The sequence below is a fragment of the Balaenoptera acutorostrata genome, chromosome 6, assembly GCF_949987535.1.
Source record: "Balaenoptera acutorostrata chromosome 6, mBalAcu1.1, whole genome shotgun sequence".
Taxonomy (NCBI): Eukaryota; Metazoa; Chordata; class Mammalia; order Artiodactyla; family Balaenopteridae; genus Balaenoptera; species Balaenoptera acutorostrata.
Genome location: NC_080069.1, coordinates 78,004,287 through 78,019,965, shown reverse-complemented (window position 1 = coordinate 78,019,965; position 15,679 = coordinate 78,004,287). Strand labels below are relative to the sequence as shown.

General features: G+C 37.4%; 1 protein-coding gene across 9 annotated transcripts in view; it reads right to left on the bottom strand.

Annotated features, from left to right (window-relative positions):
- TMC1 (transmembrane channel like 1) overlaps positions 1-15,679 on the bottom strand; it is a 379,606-nt gene that overhangs the window by 289,355 nt on the left and 74,572 nt on the right. The window lies entirely within an intron of this gene.

Genomic DNA, 15,679 nt, shown 5'->3' with positions numbered 1-15,679 from the left:
AACAAGTTTTTTTCTAAATGTTAAGGAAGAAGGAAAAGGAATTTTTTTTTTTAAATAGGAAGGTATTTTGCTTCATTTTGGTGAGCAAATAACGTCTCTGATACCCAAGTCAAATTCAGAAAAGCCTGATTTTTTTTTTTAAAAAAAGCACATGTAACACTGTAGAGACAGATTTTAAATTTAATTTCCTGAGGTGATAAGGTCAAATTCTGAGCTATGGGTTTTGTAAAAAGGTCAACTTCAGATTAAGAGCTTTGCAAAGCTAGTCCATGTGACATGTTGTTTTAGTGAGTTTCAATTGAGGATGATGTCTTTAATAGAGAGAAACCACTTCATTTTAGTGTCAGGGGAACAGGATTAGAACTTGAATTATATCATGTCAAAGCAAGATAATAGTGTGGGAGGGTATTATTACAGAGCAGGTTATGTTTGTGGCTTGACAAGTTACCCCACATCCATATCATCTTTGTATGTTCAACTCAAAGAAAACTAAGTAGGGAATAAATGCCTTTGGCTACAGGCCAGAGAGTCTCCAGGAAAAGAAAATACTTAAAACCCAAACCCTGATGAGTTTCACCATTATTTAAGGATCCTAACTGAGATCAATGAGTAGGTAAACCCTCCAGGGATGTTCTCCCAAAGGAGGAACTTACCTTAAGAGAGGGCGACAATGGGCCAGTGGTCTGGTCTCAACAGCATTACCTGAATAATTCTCAGGGGCATTCTTGATACAGTGTATAACTGAGATAAACAACCTCTCCTGGCCTAGGTCCTCCAGTACTACGGAAATGCTTTTATGAGCAGTTATGCCTCTTAATATAATGGTAAGCAGTTTCATTGAATTACCAGGCATAAAATGAGATAGAGTGATCATAGCCAAGTAGAGCAGTGCAGGGATACTTCTCTACCTCCCTCCCCTGCACACTGGTCCTGAGAAGTTACTGCCAAACCATTGCCATGAGGATATCAGGGGACTGTAAAAGGCTGCTTGTTTTCACAGAGCCCTGTGAGATTGGCTTCTTCAGTTCTCTCTCTGGCAGCAAGCTTGGCAATGTTTCCTCTCTGGACTGTATACCAAAACACTTGTTTTTGCAATAAATAAAAAATAAATTATACAAGTTAAAACATTATGACATAGATTTTTAGGTTTCGGTCATAACTAAAGAGGAACTCCTTTCACCATGCAAGAGATGAATTAACAAAAGCATGCACTCTTGTTCTAAGCATCTTTGATATAGCAGAGTGACCTCCAGGTGATAATTTAACCTGTATTAGAATTTTTACTCTATATTAAAAAGTCTCCTATCCACGGAGTGGACAATTTATCAAGAAGGAGTAAAAGACATTCTATCTCCATTCCCAAGAAAGGGAAATGGACAGATTCTTACGTTTCTGAAGCCCAAGTCCTTCTTAATGGTCCTTTAAACTTCATTGTGGAAGAAGGTACCATTTATTTTAGAAAGATGAAGAAGGAAAGATGCCCTCACCCTAAGAAGATTCTAGAATTCAAAAAAGGGAGAGTGGTTGTCATCTCAGAAACAAGGAGATGCTTAGACATTCTCTGGTTGGGTGAAAGACCTTGTGGGAGCATGGATGTGCAGGTTCCTGAAAAGGTGAGTCTTAGTTAGTAGCCTTGGGACCTGAGCAAAGGGTTCTGATAGATGACAAAGCAAACTGTGTAAACCTTTGGTGCCACCTTTTTTTCAAAGTCCCATGCTGCTCAGCAGGAAACTGTATAAGCTGATGCATTGCTAATACCTGAAACAGCTGGGCCAGAGGTACAGTGGAAAATTGATGACTCCAGCAAAGCCTAGACTGGGAAGGCACAGTGAACAGAGATTCACCAGGACCCCTGGTCACTGGAGAGCGGAATTCTGGCAGACTATGATTTGTTGCTTAAGCCCCTAGGGACTGTGGATGATCCAACAGAAGGAGGGAGGAAGTGTCTTTGTCTGTTCGGGCTGCTGTAACAAAAATACCATAAACTGAGTGGCTGATAAACAACAGAAATTTATTTCTCACAGTTCTGGAGGCTGGGAAGTCCAAGATAAAGGCATCAGCATATTCAGTGTCTAGTGAGGACACACTTCCTGATTCATAGAAGGCCATGCTTTCACTGTGTTCTCACATGTTGGAAGGGGTAAAGGAGCTCTCTGGAGTCCTTTTATAAAGGCACTAATCCCATTCATGAGGGCTCCACCCTCATGATCTAAGCAATGCCTAAAGGCCCCACCTACTAATACCATCACACTGGAGATTTGGTTTCAACATATGAATTGGGTTGGGTACACAAACATTCAATCTAGCAGGAAGGCAGAAGTATGATACTGGATCTCCCTTAATTCTGGCAGATGGGGCCTAGAGCCAGTTCCATTTTAATCTGAAAAGTAAGGAAATGTGGCATGATACTCATCATAGGTCATGAAGCATTTCATACCTTTTATATAAACCATAATGTTCAGACTTGGAGTTTCACAAACATGTTGCAATTTATTTCATCAATTATTTCTTCAATCAGCATCTAATGAGGGGAAACAAAGATAAATGCAAAGACTCTCCGTGCTCTCAGGAGCTACTGGAGTTGACTGCCTTACAATAGGTGCTTACTATAATAAAAATGAGGTAAATTCTGCCATGAGACATTAACAGGGAGCTGCGGGAACACAGCATAGCAAGGTTCTAACTTGGCCAGGGGGGTTTGGAGTTTTTCCAGAAAAGGTGGCATTTGATTTGAGTCTTGTTGCATGGGAAGGTGTTTGCTCTTTCTCCCACTGCCAGTCCTTTAATGGAGACACAAGCCAACACAAGTTCCCACCAGGAGCATGTCTGTGAAATTCTATTTCACTTAATCAGACAAGCATCTCGCTCTCATCTTTTCTAGTTCTCCAGCCTCCATTTGACCCATTTACTTCAAGTGGCCCTTTAAGGTAAGAGATTTAGCTGGGACTAGAATGTCCCACTTAGGCAGCTGCCCAATAGTCACCTTTAGTCTTATCCCTTCCCACCTCCACATCCCCCACCCCCTATGGAATTGACCAGCCAGGTTCACTCTGCTGGGCCTCTTAATCAGAACAGAGGGATCAGACATTGTTAGGTAGAGGAAGTGAACTGGTAGGAAATATTAGTGCATCTATCACATTCCTGGAATCCATTCGTTCAACACTTTCTTATTATGACCTCTGAATCAATCATAATTCAGTTCAACTCACAGTCATTGAATATTCTTAGTAGATACTTCAGGTAGTATCTTAGACAGCTTCAGCCGCTATTTTAAAAAATATCATAGACTGAGTGGTTCAAACAACAAACATTTCCTTCTCACAGTTCTGGAGGCTAGAAGTCTGAGATCAAGGCCCTAGTAGACAGTCCACTTCCTGGTTGCAGGCTGCTGACTTCTCGATGTGTCTTCATATGGTGGGAGCTCTCTGGGGTCCTTTTTATAAGAACATTAATCCCCTTCTTGAGGATTTCACCCTCATGACCTAATCACTTCCCAAAGGCCCCCACCTCCTAATAGTATCACCTTGGGGAGAGAAGGGGCGGTAAGATTTCAACATATGAATTTTGGAAGGACAGAAACATTCAGGCCATAACAAGCAGTGAAAGATCAAAAAGATGGACGCTATTTGACTATAGTGGCTTAGAACACAAGCTCAAAGCCAGGTTTAGGTTCAAATTCTATTTTCTCCAACAAATTCTCATGTTTCCCCCAACTTGCTTCCTCCAAACCAAGGAGAATGGGTCATTATACCACTGTTTAGGGGCTATTTCTAATGAGAATGTGGCATATCCCACAAATGTGTAAGGGTAAAATATATATTAAGAACCACTAAAATGATTATGGAAGGGTCTAGTACCTGCCTGGCACCTTGTAAGAATAAATAAATGGATGGTTTAAGGACATGAAATATAAAATTTAAATGTGTGATTTTGGTAGCTGATCTTTCCTGCCTGGGATTTACTGGCTAGCATAATGAGTGCTAAACATGTGTTAGATTCGATTCAGATCTTCTCTATCCCTATACAAAAACACTTTGCTAAAATACCAATTAATGATTTTTCATTTCTCAAACTGTTCCAAATCTAATACATTTCAAAAAATTTTACTTTTCCTCTATTTTTTATTCTAAACTCCTCCAAGCTATCAATTTTCAATATGGACCTGCCATGATTAGCCATTTGCTTAGAGAAGAAATAAACTTCTTTTGTCATGAGACTAGAGCTCAGTTCACATCACAGGTAGTTATTGTGAATTCCTCCCTAAAATATTCAAACTGAGCATATATGGAATTCAAATTGCTTTCACTCAAAAGTGAAATCCTTATATGAGAGTAGACTATAAACATGAGAAATACACCCCTGCTATTTTATGCCTCCCCCACAAATTGTTTCCATCCATGACTCAAGTGCCAGTTTGTTTTCATGAATTTCAATTATAACTGGCAACACAGAGCTGCTGGGAATAAGAGTTAGGCTGGGATGGAAGGGGGGCATTTTGACATCTGCAGAACCCCACAAAAGGTGTGAGATTTGCATTTCAGACTGGCTTCCGGAACACAGGAAGAAGCTAATGAGAAACCAGACTTTCTGGCCAGTCTAGTAGCAGATATCAAGTTCTGAGGTTTACTCTTTGGATAAATATAAAAGGCAGAACTTCTGTAGTCAGGCTAAAATTGACAGAGGAAAAAGAGAACTACTGGAGTCAAATACTAACTCGATTAATAGAATACTGTGTTCTAATGAAGAAGAAATAAAAAGGGTTTTACTGCAAATGTAGCAACTGACAAGGGATTAATCTCCAAAACATACAAACAGCTCATGCAGCTCTGTATCAAAAAGAAACAACCCAATCAAAAAATTGGCAGATCTAAATAGACATTTCTCCAAAGAAGACATACGGAAGGCCAAAAAACACATGAAAAGATGCTCAACATCGCCAATTATTAGAGAAATGCAAATCAAAACTGCAATGAGGTATCAGTTCACACCAGTCAGAATGGCCATCATCGAAAAGTCTACAAACAATAAATGCTGGAGAGGGTGTGGAGAAAAGGGAACCCTCCTACAGAGTTGGTGGGAATGTAAGTTGGTACAACCACTACAGAGAACAGTATGGAGGTTCCTTAAAAGACTAAAAATAGAACTACCATATAATCCAGCAATCCCACTGCTGAGCATATTCCTGGAGAAAACCATAATTCAAAAAGATACACGCTCCCCAATGTTCATTGCAGCACTATTTAAATACAATAGCCAAGACATGAAAGCAACCTAAATGTCCATTGACAGATGAATGAATAAAGATGTGGTACATATATACAATTGAATATTACTCAGCCATAAAAAAAGAATGAAATAATGCCATTTGCAGCAACATGGATAGACCTAGAGATTATCATACTAAGTGAAGTAAGTCAAAGACAAATATCATATGATATCACTTACATGTGGAATCTTTAAAAAAAAAGATACAAATGAACTTATTTACAAAACAGAAACAGACTCACAGTCTTCGAAAACAAGTTTATGGTTACAAAAGGGGAAACGTGCAGGGGAGGGATAAATTAGGAGTTTGGGATTAACATATACACACTACTATATATAAAATAATCAATAAGGACCTACTGTGTAGCACAGGGAACTACTCAATATTCTGTAATAACCTACATGAGAAAAGAATCTGAAAAAGAATGGATATATGTATATGTATAACTGAATCACTTTGCTGTACATCTAAAACTAACACAACATTGTAAATCAACCATACTCCAATATAAAATAAAAAATTAAATTTAGAAAAGAAAGGGGTTGGGGGTTAATGTCAGTGGTACTGTTTTGGAGACCATAGTTGTTCCCAGATGGGAAAATCTTTAAATGGACATAACCATTGAGACATGAAATTATAGATTTGTTTTGGCCAGAAAAGACACAGAGGAGATATCTCATTTAGAACAATTTTTGGTATGAAAGTGGGTTCTTTATATCTTGACAAATACCAAATAAATTTAAATGACTGAGGCAAAATTTTTCCTAAGGATTTATTGTTTTGACATAAAGTGAGCAAGGTCAGTATCATCGAAACCTGCTTAACCCCAGAAAAACTGTGCCATCTCCAAACATACCCAATGTCTACAAAGTGCACCCATTATTTATATAAAAATCAATAAGAGGGCTTCCCTGGTGGCGCAGTGGTTGAGAATCTGCCTGCCAGTGCAGGGGACACGGGTTCGAGCCCTGGTCTGGGAAGATCCCACATGCCACGGAGCAACTGGGCCCGTGAGCCACGGTTGCTGAGCCTGCGCGTCTGGAGCCTGTGCTCCGCAACAAGAGAGGCCGCGATAGTGAGAGGCCCGCGCACCGCGATGAAGAGTGGTCCCCGCTTGCCACAACTGGAAGAAAGCCCTCGCACAGAAACGAAGACCCAACACAGCCATAAATAAATAAAAAAAAAAAAAAAAAAAAAAAATCAATAAGATTCAATGAAATCTGTAATCATACAATAATTTCTCCAGGAACAAAAGCAAACAGCATCAGGGGTGTCAATTAGCTTACTGTCTGTGGAAGGTACTACAAAAAGAAAATTTAGTCATTAATATCCTTAGTATTTTAAGTAGCCAGAACTAATGGAAGACAACACTAATGTGGACAAATGTAAAATATGCAAGCAAGTATGTAACAATATGGAATAAATATTTATACAAAGGTACATACAGAGGAGTTATTGCAATTTGTTTCACTTTACCAAGCCTTCAGCAGGTTGAGAGAAGTTTGGTCAGAGGAGAGGTCAGGCAGAGATAAAACCCAAGACACTCAGTAAGAAGGCTGAACTCATACATCATTGTCTAAATCAGTGGCTTCTAAACTTTTTAATCCCATGCACCTATGAATAAAACATTAAAGTATATACCTTTGATGTGTTTGTGTGTGCGTGTGTATATATATATACCAAAGGTATATGCTTAAATATACAAATATATAAAAATTACATGCATATACTATTATACTAACATATTATATACATAGTAAAACATACACAAAATAGAAACTATAAAAGGATGAGATAAAGATAACATAAATAATAATTTATTTTATTTTTATTTTATTAATCTATAAGAAAATGTTCCCACTTTAAAAAATCATTATTATTAAAAATTGTTTAAATAATGTGATTTAATATACTTAATTATTTTTGAAAATCTTGGCTTAACATTTGTGATTCAGTCCAACATTATGTTCATTATTTCTGTACTTGATTTTAATGACTGTCATGGCTGAAAAGTTATTTCCTAATGATAGAAGTATGTGAAAAGAAAAAGGACCTCATTATCTTGCTTACTAAATCATGGTACTTATTTTTTAATCCAATCTACCAACTATGCAAAAGTTTTGTCTAAATTTGACACAGTATTCAACTAGGGTGAGGTCTATAATGATAGAGGAAGTAAATCCATATTTCAATCATTCTCTTGATCATTTTCAAAATTCATCAGAATTTATGAATTTATCTTTTACTTCTTTCACTGCCAAAGAACTGGTTGTACAGGATTAAGAGAAATGTCAACTTTGCCATTTTTTTCCCCACTTCAAGCAGTACATGAGTTATTATTTTCAATCTTAGATATCTCAGAAATATTTTTATCCATTTGTCCATTTTGTGCAGTAGATAATGAAATCCCTAAATCCACTTAACCAGGTACATATAAACTTCATTGTGTGTCAATACACTGAAATCAAGCAACAGAGAACCCTACCAGTCCTTTGGGATTGGGTAAATGCTACTCTTCCCTTAAGAAACCCAAATGCCTTTCTGACAGTACATATGTGCAAGGACTAGTGCCAATCTGTATGAAATATCAGTAAAGCTAAACTTCTTTTCTCTATATATTAATGTGAAGCCATAAATTATAATATCTTTTTCCATACACCAATGAATGGTCTTGTTCACACCCTGATAAGCATGTCCTCCACTTTGAAATGAATGTCTCTCCATAAAAACTTGTCTCCTCTCTCCCTTTAGAGTAGGTAAATGAGTGCTTTATGGCAAATGGCGTAATTCTAGGGGTGGGGTTACAGGTTAACAATTACCAACACTTCTAGTGACTTCAGGTTCCTGAGTTAATTTCTTTTTTTGTGGAGAGTCCAACTGAAAAATATCATCATTCATTTCATAGATATTTACTGAGATTCTATTATCTTACCACTTTCAAATTCCATATAAAACTTTTGAATAATTTAGAACCAAAGTGAATAATCTCTAAATAATCTATACCAGAGACCAGAAACTTTTTCTGTAAAGGACTAGATAGTAAATATTTTTGGCTTTGTTGTCCATACCAGTAGCTGTTGCTCCAATTTATTCAATTCTGCCAATGTAGAATGAAAGCAGCCATAGACAATATATAAAAGAAGGTGCATGGCTGTGATCCAACAAAATTTCATTTATGAAAATAGATAGCAGAAAGAATCTGGCTTGTGGACCATAGTTTGCCAACCCTCCATCTAGACAACTGCTTCACTTTCCCTATCTGACTTGACTACAGTGATATGAGTCGACACAATTTTACATATCTGACTCCTGAGTCATGCTATTTTCTTTTACCTGAATAAGTAAGAAAATTAGAGAAAGCTAGTCGTTTTCTTGATGCATATTCATACTTGTCTTTACTTTTTCAGATATCCTCTTTAGTCTTTGTTCCCAGGTGCACTGGCCAAATGAGTTGGTCCCTTATTCCTTACAAAATAGAAATAATTTAACATAAAGTCGAAAGGCACAATCTGGCCTATGAAAGAACAACAGTTGAACAATATCTGTTGGCTAAAAACTTCAAGATGGCTCTTGTTGGTTTTCGTTTGTGTGACAATATATATGTCAAATGCCACAGAAGCAGGAAAAGCAAAGTATGACTTGCCAGGAAGAGGGTTAACCTCCATTACAATAATTTAAAAACTGCATAGTGATGACTATATGTACTACTGCCAACTTAGAGTCCACTTCTCAGTGTACTCCAAGGTCTGTTCTACCTCAATACACACCCAATGGTGCTCAAACTTGAGTGTTCAAAAGTTTCACCTTGGAAGTTGGTGAAAATCCTAATTGTAGGTCTTCTGGAGTGGGATCCAGATATCTGTGACCTTGGGTTTCTGGTGATTCTAATGGGGCCAGTCAAAAGAAAACATAAAGGCTAAGAAGCACAGAGTAAATTTGCTGAGTTCAAAAATCCCCCCTGCAAGACTGGTGTGAAGATTAGTGAAAATATATCTGAAGCTCCTAAATCAGAACTTGGCAGATAGTACATGCTCCACAGAGCTAAATAATTGTATAATTATTATTACAGGATAATTATTATTATGATAAACTTATTATTTTATACACAAAGAGAGCTATGGAAACTGGAAGCATTTAAACTGTGATTAGGTAAAAAGGGAAGAAAGGGAATTTATAAATCCTCAATACCAAAAATGGATGCAGTATGAGAGGGTCAGAAACTGCAATAGTTAACAAGAAAGGTCATAAGTGCTGAATCATTAGGTAATCATTAAGCCAAACTAGAGACAAGTAATGAAGGAAAAAGGGGGAAAAGGCCTTAATGTCTATTTGCCCATCTGTCACAAAATTGAAGCAAAGACATGTTTATTATCTGGATCATCTGGGTCCTAGCTACAGTTCTCTGATTCTCTTTGCCTGAGTAAACCTGAATTTAAGGCAATAAAATCGAGAAAGCAGTGGGAGTTAGGAAAAAGGGCGATTTGCAAACTGTAGCTGATGTCAGAGAGCCATTCCAGTCTTAAAAGATCTTCGCTTTCCTCGATAAATCCCCAGAGACTGATAGTTTTGCCATTTGCTTTGCCCTTGGCAAAGAATACCTTAGACTGTACTCAGGGCAGTCCTGGTTCTTCCACTCAGTTTTTCATTCATTCATTGAACCAATATTTAAGAGCTCAGACCATGAGCCAAGGACCATTCTAGGCACTTGGGATACATAAGTAAACAAAACTATAGATAAAGATCCTTCCCCTCATAGAACTTACATTCTAGCAGAGAAACGGAATCAAAAATAAACGTAATGACTAAGCAAGTTATATATTGATAATATAAAAAGCAAAGTAAGCAGGGAAAAGGAGAGCGTGGGGAGGTGAGAGGTGGTCAGGGTCGGTCTCACTGGGAAAGTAAGACTTGAGCAGAGACCTAAAGGAAGTGAGGGACTGGGGCCAGCAGCTAGGGGTGATAAAGCATTCCCAGTGGAGAGAATAACAAAAGTCATAGGACAGGAGAGTGCCAGACTTTTTTTAAAGAATAACAGGAAGGCTAGTGTAGCTGGAGAAGAGTGAATGAGAGGAATAATCAGAAATGAGAGCAGTGAAATAACTGAGGGCTCAGATCATTGTAGAGCCTTATAGGCCATTTGCTGTAAGAACTTTGGCTTTTACTCCTAGTGAGATGAGCAGCCTTTGTGTGGTTTTGAGCACAGGAGTGACATGATCTCATCTAGGCTTTAAAAGGTTCAGTCTAGCTGCTGTGTTGAGAGTTAAGAGGAGAGCAAGCATAGCTCATACCTGCAGTAATTCTGGCACATAGCTCATCACCTCCAGCAAAAGTGCTTTACACAGAGGGAACACTTCACTTGGAAGCATCTGCCACAAATACTGATGTCTGCTTATGCTTGGTCACTGACCCCTAACTGAAGGCTCTGACTTGCTAATCAGTTTTGACCTCTGGCCACCAGGCAATCAAATTACGTGGTCCCAGCCACCCTATTGTTCTCTGAACTTTGCCTTAGCTCCCACAAAAAGGTGCATAAAGTTCAATCTTTTTTATTCAATAACTTTCAGAGTCCCTTATTACATTAAAAATCAATTGGTAATTAGAAGCACTTGAACCTACTCTAAGGGATAATAAATATCATATTTTTAGTTTCTACTGTATGCCAGGTGCCGTGTTTTATGTATATGAACAGAGTTGATCTTCTTAACCCAGTGAGTTAGTATATTATTGTAATGTCTCAGTGGTAGAAACCATGCCTTGAAGACATTAAGTAATTAGTAAGAACACAAGGCAGGACCGAAACCCGGAAAATACTACTCCTACTCTATAACATGTAATAATTAGCTTTGAAATAAATATTTATACCTCAAAAGCCTAAAAAAAAAGTACTCTTCATGGATCTTATTCACACTATCTATTCATATAGTATATCCTGTTAATGTTGAGAGAACAAAAGAAAGTTAGAAACTTTAGCCTGGCTCTGACTTCAGTATGACAAATTAGCGTAAATACCCTCTAACGGACGCGGTCAGGATTGGTAATTGTTGGGTTAATTAAAAAAGGAGTTAAAGCGAGGAAAGATAGGAAATTATACATGCATAGTTAAATAATTTACTTTTCTTTCAACCATTTCTTTCTGTATTCATTCATCAATCATTTGTTGTAGAACATTTTCTTACAGTCATTGGTGTTCTGTTTCTTTTTTGCATAAAGCATCATCTTTGATCTCCAATTTCAGTTTCTTTACAGTGGAATTAAAAAATAAGTTCAGCTGTGAAGAAACATAAAAATCAACTTTTCTAGATATTTATGAGTATTTTTTAATATTTTACAATGTTTTCTTACATTACACAGCTCCCCACACCTCCTCCCCTACAGATGCTCTCCAAAGCCTTTAGTTTAGTTCTCGTGGAAACAACTCTCTTCCTTTTCACATTCATATTTCTTTGGCTTTCATACTACTTAATAAATTGTGTAGTATCAATAATGAACACAACTGGCATAAAAAGATTTGGGAACAAACGTTAGCTGACTCTTGGTAAACATAAAACTCAACTGATGGGGGCAGAAATGCATGAATGTACTAGAATAGTCTTCTGGCTACCAGTACTCTTCTGCAATGGGCGTCGTCCAGCATGTTTTATTGAAGGAATAGAGTGTGATTACTCTAGGGAGTCAGTTAAATGGGCATTGATTAACTGAGCATCTATGGTATAGACTATTGATGTCAATAATGAAATCTTATTGGGAATTGCAGAACATAGGAACTCAAAGGAAAAAATAACAAAAAAATAACTAGCATAATCCAATCATTTAAGAGATGAGAAAATCCAGAACTTGAGAATTAGGTATCTTCCCAAAATCACTTCATCATTAGGAAGAGGAACAGATTTGACGTTTCTGTTCAGTGTCTCTTTCCACACTAAAGTGCTCCATTTTGTCACTACTTGGTAAAGTTACTGAAAATGACTGAATTTCCTCTTTTCTCTAGTCCTTCTGTTTTTCAAATAAAGTGCAAAGAAGTAATTCTCTCACCTGAGACTAACATATTACCTAAAAAATTAGAGATGTTTAATCTTGAGGTTTTCAATTAAAAATACACTAGTTTTTTTTTTAATATGAGATTTCAATGTCAATTACATAAAATTAGTTTGTCCCTTCCAAAACATGGAAACTCAGAACCAGATTTTTCCTATAACCCATTGAATTCACAAGGACTCACATTTGGGCATTGGTCAGGGACTAGAAAATAGCTTAGGGGGGGAAAAAAAGCAACTGAAATACTAGAAAGACTGAATAAATAAACAAGAAACCAACCTTGCAGCTGACTTTTCCAGATACTTTGCCAAGATGACTAAGGTCACTGGTAAATACTCAGTTCTCCTGTAATACTATCAAAAATGGCTACCATAGAAAAAGATAAGAAATTATAATATTTACTTTGCAAAAAGTATAAGGCTTATGTGATGTGTACTCATGTATATTTATAAAAATGTGTTAAAATATAATGTAATAAAAGTCTAAAAAAGGAACTGGGAAATTAGAACCAGATTCCATATTCTATTTATGTTTTCTTATTTTTTTTCTGCTAGAAAAATACCTACAACAAAATTGATTTGGCATAATTAAATGTGTACACCTACTAACTCCACCTGCAACTCAAGTCCCAGACTTCTGGCAATAATGAACTACTTTTAAGCTCTAAGTCTCATGATTACTTTCCCCAAAGATAAATGGGGGGATGCTTAAAGTCACCTGTTTGGGAGCATTGCTGCTCCCCTCTTGCTGGAAATCCTCACCCCCACCTCTCCCTCCCAAGGATCAGATTGGCACTGTCTTGGCAGTCACCTGAGTAATTGCTCTAGGTGAACTCTTAAATATTTACTCCAAAGCTTCCATGATACTGCACTCCACTCCCATGATACTGATCTCTGATTTTCTGTTTCCTCATACATATTTTTCCTTCATTTTATCATTAAATATGGAATTCCCCAGGGTTCTAGACATAACCCATTGTTCTTCCTAGTCATCTTCTCTCCTAATTTATTTCATTCCCTCTCAGAGTCTTAACTATCACACGTCAGGGACCTTCAAATCTATGGATCCAGCACAGTCCCCTCACTAGCAAATAAGAGCCATGTCAAACTCCCACTGAAGAGCTCTATCTGATGACCCTTGAACACTTCAAATTCATCTTATAAAAAACTGAACATCTGATCGCCTTTCCTCCCCACATGGCTCATGTGTCTCATGTGTTCTTTCTCTCACCTAGAAGAACCAATTACCCAATCTAGAAACTTCTGACAAAATCCTCAGCAATAATTCTTCAATTGGATTTTTGCCATTAAATTTGGATTTTTACTATGTGTGTAATCACAGGGTCTTAAGATAATGCTAGTCTTATTTAAATTAATAAATTTCTGTACTTCACAATGGTACAACCCAAAGTACGCTAATGAATTAGTCCACTAACAGCTTTTCCTAGGCACTACACAACCACCATCACTACCATCACCCCTGACTCTATCATGCCTGTTTTTCCTCCCGATTAAGGCTCTTTGAAGACTTATGGTTAAATTATGCACTGGAAATTCCTAATTTGGGTAATCTCATCAATATACAGCTATATAAATCAGCCAGCACCACAGACTGCATGTGTTTTATTTAAGAATACAAAAAACAACACAGATCCAATAGATCTTTTGAGTATCTAGGTACATATTCTCACTTCCTTTCATGTGTGTATATTTACATTTTTATTCTCCAGACTAAGAAATAAGGAAAGAGGGGAAAAATGCAAAAACATTTCCCTGAGAAAAAGTTCAAAAAAAAAAAAAAGGTAGGGAGGGGAAAGAGATGAAAAAATACTGATACATTTTCCACTTATGCTAATTAAATCTAATCAAAGCTCACAACTAACTATTGTGTTGTGGGTTTATAATGTCAGCCTAAAGGCTTTGATCCTGATTAAATCAAGTACAAGCAGTACTGAAGGCACTAATGATAAAGCAAGCCCCATTAGACTGTTAAAATATAACAGGGGTCCTCTTTCACAAATCAATGTATTTCTATTTAGCCAGAGCCTGCCACTCTGAAAATCAGTCAGTAATCATTCTTCTCTCTTTCTTGATCTTTTGCTACTTTCTCCAGGGCCTGCAGTCAACTGTGGAGGTGGAAAAATGAAGTCTTTCATGTAGAAGAAAAAAAAGAAAACCCTCTGAGTGCAATGCTCTCTCTCCTTCTCTGTATCACTGTGAACATACCAAAAGAAACAAAAGGAAAAGATCAACCCTTTTTCCAGTGGTCAAAAAGTATTTTAGAAATAAAGGAAAAGGGTTTCCCTGGTGGCTCAGTGGTTAAGAATCTGCCTGCCAATGCAGGGGACATGGGTTCGAGCCCTGGTCCGGGAAGATCCCACATGCCACGGAGCAAATAAGCCTGTGCGCCACAACTACTGAGCCTGCGCTCTAGAGACTGCAAGCCTCAACTACTGAGCCCGCATGCCACAACTACTGAAGCCTGCACACCTAAAGCCCGTGCACCGCAACAAAGAGAAGCCACTGCAATGAGAAGCCCGGGCACCGCAGCAAAGAGCAGCCCCCACTCGCTGCAACTAGAGAAAGCCCGTGTGCAGCACGGAAGACCCAACGCAGCCAAAAATAAATAAATAAAATAAATAGATTTAAAACAAAACAAAACAATGTAAAAAAAAGAAAAAGAAATAAAGGAAGAAATCCTTGAGAATGGCTTTGTGTCTGTCTTCCAATTGATTATCACTGATAGTTTGTGTTAAACCTTTTCAATGTCAGGAATCCAAGTCCAGAGAAGGCATCTAAAGCACAAACTCCTGAAAAGCAATGAATGACATTTGGCTAAGACAACCAAGAGCCCTTGATGTTACAGAGAATTCTATAAGAAAAAACGTTGGCACCACTGAGCATTTTGAGTGCTTAGACAGACAAATGTAGACAAACCTCCTAAACTTGATCTTACTTATTGTTGACAAAACAATTTCAAAAGATAAGCAGTGAGATCTTGGAATTTACATTTAACTTCAGGGTCAGGAGAGAAGCCAAGTAAAATACAGGGAGCTTTGAAAGATTAGAGCCTACATTAGGTCAAGATCACAGCCATTCTCTGTTCTTCAGTTGAGAGTAAAAGCAAAGCCAGACTATTAAGAAAGAGAACTGGTGTGTGCAAAAGATCTAATCAGTGTGTTGCTTCTAATCTACAAACTACTCAAGAAGCAAGGGACTCAGGAGTCCTTGTTTCTGCTATTTTTTTAAAAGTACATTGTTCTCACTAAATCTTTTAGTCCAATAGATCTTTCTTTAACATAGTGTTTAAAGTTTTAAAATAACATTCCTTTATATTTGTGTAATACTTTATAAACAAAAGGGGTCTAGCAGAATTTAT